The sequence below is a fragment of the Apis dorsata genome, unplaced genomic scaffold (genome assembly GCF_000469605.1).
Source record: "Apis dorsata unplaced genomic scaffold, Apis dorsata 1.3 scaffold_1008, whole genome shotgun sequence".
In the NCBI taxonomy this organism is placed as follows: Eukaryota; Metazoa; Arthropoda; class Insecta; order Hymenoptera; family Apidae; genus Apis; species Apis dorsata.
The window spans coordinates 74,543-80,276 of NW_006264107.1; positions in this window are offsets into that span (position 1 = coordinate 74,543).

A 5,734-nucleotide genomic window follows, 5' to 3' on the forward strand; every position below is an offset into this window, starting at 1 on the left:
TAAATAAATCAAATTTGAACATTTTTTTGTTCGACAAGAAAAAAAATTCTGATTGGATATAAATAAATTATCAATAAATAACTATCCTATAAAATAAGCAAATAATATAAAATAAAATTTTGTCGCGTATTTTTGTAAAAATTAAGATTGAATACATCAAAGAATGATATTCGTAATTGATGAATTTTCAAATTTTTTTGAAAATTTTTTTTATGAAATTTTTTATAAAAAAATTTGTTGTATATTATTGTTTATTTATTTTATATATAAAATTATATCTCTTATATTTCGGTAGTTTATTTATATCTAATCAGTAAATATTTACTTATTGAAAAATATTGAAAAAAGTATTACTTATTGAAAAAAATAAATATTTACTTATTGAAAAATTTATAGAACTTGATTTGTAGAATTCGAAAATAAAACTTCAAATGAAAAAATTTTATTGTATATTTCATTTATTTTTTTCAGAATTCCTCCATAGGTGTACTATCATTAATAAGAATTTTATATAATATGATCAAATTTTAAAATTCATCAAATCATTAATCAGATATCCTATATAATGATTATTAGCAAAAAAAAATTTTAGTAAAAAATTTTCAGTTATAATTATTATTTATAACTAAAATATTTAAAAATCGATGTTTCTTAATTATATGATTTTTTTTAATTTTTTGTATGTGTATTTTATAATTGTGTATGTGTGTAATTTATAATTATTATTAATTGTAAAATATAAATATTAAATAAGTTATTATTATTGATTTTGTTTGTAAAAATTTTTAGTATAACTAAGTTGTTAATAAAAATCATTTTGTTAATAAAAAATTAATTAAAATAAATTTAAATAAAATTATATATAAATAATAAAAATAATAAAAAATTAATTTAAATAAAATTTTCTTATATAATATGATGAAATGTTAAAATATCAGATCATTGAAATATTATAAATTATTGTTAAAAAATATTTGTTTGATTTTTATCAACAAATTTTTCTTGTTTTTAATATCGTTTTATTATTTTTATTTATAGAATATTTTTAATCAAAACTTAAACACAAAATAAAATAAAATAGGATAATGTCGTACGAAAATAGTACTATTTTTGAAAGACGAATTTTCAGGATTCTTAGAATTATATATATTTTAAAAACATTTCAGCATAACTGGAATGTAAAAAATAATCTTAAGACTTAAAATGCCACATCAATTTCAATGATAAACAGCATTATTCTACACTCAAGAAAATTTATTACAAACATTTAGCATCAGTTTTTCTAGGATTTCTATAAACGGTATAGTGTTTTAATCTAATTCCAAAAATTTTTCTTAGGGAAATATCGTACAATTTTTTCTTGTTTGAAGGTTGGTTATTGGTCATTCAACTAAAGATCCACGATTTTCCGAGATGAATATGCATTTCAGAGAGCATAAGAATTTGTAAAATTCCAGGAAAAATTATAACATTTTCAACAGTAGAACAATTTTTTAATTATTTGAACATTTTTGACTATTGAACAACTTTAATTTTTGATTATTATAATATTTTCAATTGTCACAAGTTTAATCTTTAAATTATTAGAATGTCTGAAATTATTAAACAGTTAAATTAGAAAAGAACCTTATAAATTTTGAATCAACGAAATTCTCAATCTTTGAATCTCAAATTAATAGAAATTTCAAAATTTCATAAACTCGCATTTATTCAATGACATAAAGAAACTTTCATTAATATATGAATTTTGCTCTGGATCATTTAAACACATAATAAATTTTATTACAAAATTAATAAATTGTTTCCTGAATAAATTGGATCTAACAATAATATATAAATAATATAATAATATAACAATACGAATAATAAATTATATATCACATAAAAAGTTATTATCTCTATAAATCACAATGACATATAATTCATAAGTATATAAATTATGAACATAATTACTTGAATAATATACAATGTCAATTAAAAATAATTAATTAAAAGTAAAAATAAATTAATTAAGAAGAAAATATGAAAAAATACTTATAAATATATATATATACTGAAAAAATAAAAATCTAAAATTTTTAGAATGAAATTTTTATCATTGCCATAATCTTTAGAAATATGATTGGAAAAGCTGAAAATTGCAACGAAAAGAGTGTTCATTAATTATATATGGAACTGCAAATGTGCAATATAATACATAAGAAACAGAGTAAACTGTGCACTGTGAAACATAGTACTCTATAACGTGTAATGGTATCTTTAAATATGTAGCAATTCAACGAAAGCAGTGCTAACCTAGTTGCCAGATCAACATGATCATACCACTATTTGTTACTTTAATAGAATATTCTATGTTTTAATTTATATAACTATACATATTTTGTATATAACTATACATATAATAATTACATGTACATGTATGCGAATAAATAAATATTATCATATGCAATAGTATAACATTATATATGTATAAGACATTAAAATATAAATATATTCTTATATCTACTATCATTTGTGCCATCATTTTTTGATTTAATTATATCTACTTTTTAAATATTATAATTTTTAAATATTATATAAAGTTGTTTTTGTGCTGTAGTTAATCTACAAAATAAATAAACAAAAATATGATTATAGAAAATAATATTTATGTTCGATGTAGTAATATATACTTATTGTTGTGATCTATAATTCATGATTCAAATCAGAGATCAAAGAGATTCTATGGTTCATACAATTTTTTTATATGAAAATTCGTTCTTGAATAATCAAATTTGAAAAATTTATAAATGTATGATAAATTTATAAATATATAAAATTAGCTAATTCTTACATATAAGTGAATCATTAATTATTTTTCATAAATACAAAAATTGTTAAAATCAAAACCAGACATAACTTGTGATACTTTGAATTTTATTTTCAACAACTCCAGCATTTTCAATAATTTACGAGTAAATATAATTCTTTGATCTCTTCCAGATGTTTACTAGCAATCGAAATTATTTCGCGAAGATCCATTCTTTAAAATTATCTTTCAATTGATAATTGATTCCTCTAGTTTACATTTTCACGGAAAATAATGATTGAAAGAGAAACCAAGACTCACGATAGTCTTTGAAATTAGATAAAATTCAGCATAGATATAATTCACATCACAATATAATTAGAATAAGATCAACATTATAATCAATTATCAATTAGCCAAATAATTAGAATACTATTTTAATTATTCCAAGCTCATATAACAATATAAACAATTGTATTATATACAATCCTACAACCATAGATGGTCTTTCGAGTAATACTATCAATTCAAATACTCAATTCAAATACTAATTCAAATACTCCATTTGTGTAATATTCAAAATAATAATATAATAATAAGTTTGATTCTAACATAAATATTCTACATAAAAACAGATAAAAAATATAGAATAAAATTTTATCCTTGTTTTTGAGAAAAATTAAGATTAAATATATACAATCAATGTACAAACAAATATAAAAATAATCGATGAATTTTCAAATGTTTTCTTGATAATTAATCTTTAAATAATAAAAATACTTTTTCATTTTGTTTATTTAAAATAACTTTTTATTAATAATATTCACTCATATTTTATAGTAAATTTGTTAATTTCATTTGTATTTGAAATATTTTTAAATTTCATTTACTTAAAAATGAAGTCTTTCACACAATTTCATTATTTTTGATTTTCATTATTTTGAATTATATAATCTTTCTGACTTTCTATGAATTATAAATTTTGTATATAATTACATATATAATTATCTCATTTGAGTGATAAGTTAATTAATATTTATATCTCAATAATTTTTCAATACGACATAAATAAAGAAAATTAAATTTATACTGATTTTTTTCGTACTTAATGCCAAATAAAATGTAAATGAAGATATATTTCAGAATTTCATTTAATGAACAAAGCGATAAGACGAAATTAAATAATACTTTCCGGAGTGATATATAGAGGGAAGGTGCAAATACCTTGGCCATTAATTTGTAGTTAAAATTTAATTCATGAGCATGTTACGCAAAACCACATTACACGTTTCTGCTCTTAAACCTAAGTGCAGTATTTGAAAGATAATTAGCATTGGTACATGTATTTTTTTTTTTTTTCTATGATTGTACAACGATTTTTGTCATTATGTTTTTCTTTATTCTAGATGCATTTATTGTTCTCTAAAAAATTGAATTGTATTATTTTTGGATTATCTATAATTTTAGAAAAATTTTGTAGATAAATAATATAGATAATATATAAATAATATATATATATATATATAGATATAATAGATAGATAAATTTTGATCAATGATTATATAATTATATTATAATAATTATAATACTCAAAGGAGAATTTAATAACACTCAAATTATATCTTGAAATGATTATTTTATTTGGTTCAAGTCGTATGCATGCAATCAATATACCAATCATTCTAATATTAATTCTTTGATCATTATTTACATTTATTTTATTATCCATTTATTTTTTTAACAATTTTATATAAATTTCACTTAATTATATTCCATTATAATATGTATTATTCACATTTTATTATAATATAATGTTTTTCACGCAATGTTTCTTAAAAGCGTTTAATGCTTGCATCTTTTGTTCTATTCAATTTGTACAATTTTTACAATTTGGTTTTATTGTATATTAAGATTATTTTTTTTATTAATAGTAAGTATTTTAAAAAATGCATGTTAGCAAATAAAAAAAAAAGTTTTCCTATCTTCATATGTGCATATATAAAATATAAATATTATTGCACATTATTGCTTCATAAATTTAATAATAAAAGAAATACTATGGTGAATAATAAGAGGAATTATAATAAGTAGAAACGTAATTAGTTAAAACAATAAAGTATATTTTATGATAATTATATAAATTATATTATATTACTGTAGAAATATTTTCTAAAAAAATCGATTCATTTCAATCAATTTATCAATTTAATTCATAAAAGACTGCAAATTGATAATATAAATTCGAATAATAATTATTATCATTTTTTATTTTCATTTTGCTTATTTAAAATAACTTTCTATTCTAAAATTTCTATTTTTAAATCATTTATTTTTCATTTTTTATTTTTTGCTTAAATAAAACTACAAATGAATTTATATAATTCTTTATGCTTATATACATATATCTATAAACTTTTATAATATACAAGATATATTATATTTATAAGATTTTAAAGTCAATCCAGAAGTTAAAATAAAAATTGTTATACGAAAATATCAGTTAAAGTTAATTAAACATAATAAATAAAGTTATAAACAATTTAAATTTTATTAAATGATGAAGCGAGTACTTTCATATTGCCACATAATAAATATTTTGCATATGATATTGAAATAAATTCTTATTTAGTTATACAAAGAAGATTTAAATTTTACTTTTTATTTAATACATTACTTTAAAAAATTATTTGTGTAATTAAATAATTTAAAAGATAAATCATTTTAATTATTTATATTTTACTAAATATTTATTATTTACATAAATATTTATTATTTGATTTCATTATTATTTGCACTAAAAAAGTGCAAATATTGTTTTACTATTATTAAATATGTTTATTTGAAGTAGTTATTTATTCATTTATTCTTTCTTATCCGTTATTTTTATTTCAAATAAAGAAGTGTTTAATTATGAATTTGTTGTAAAAAAAATAAAAAAATATAATA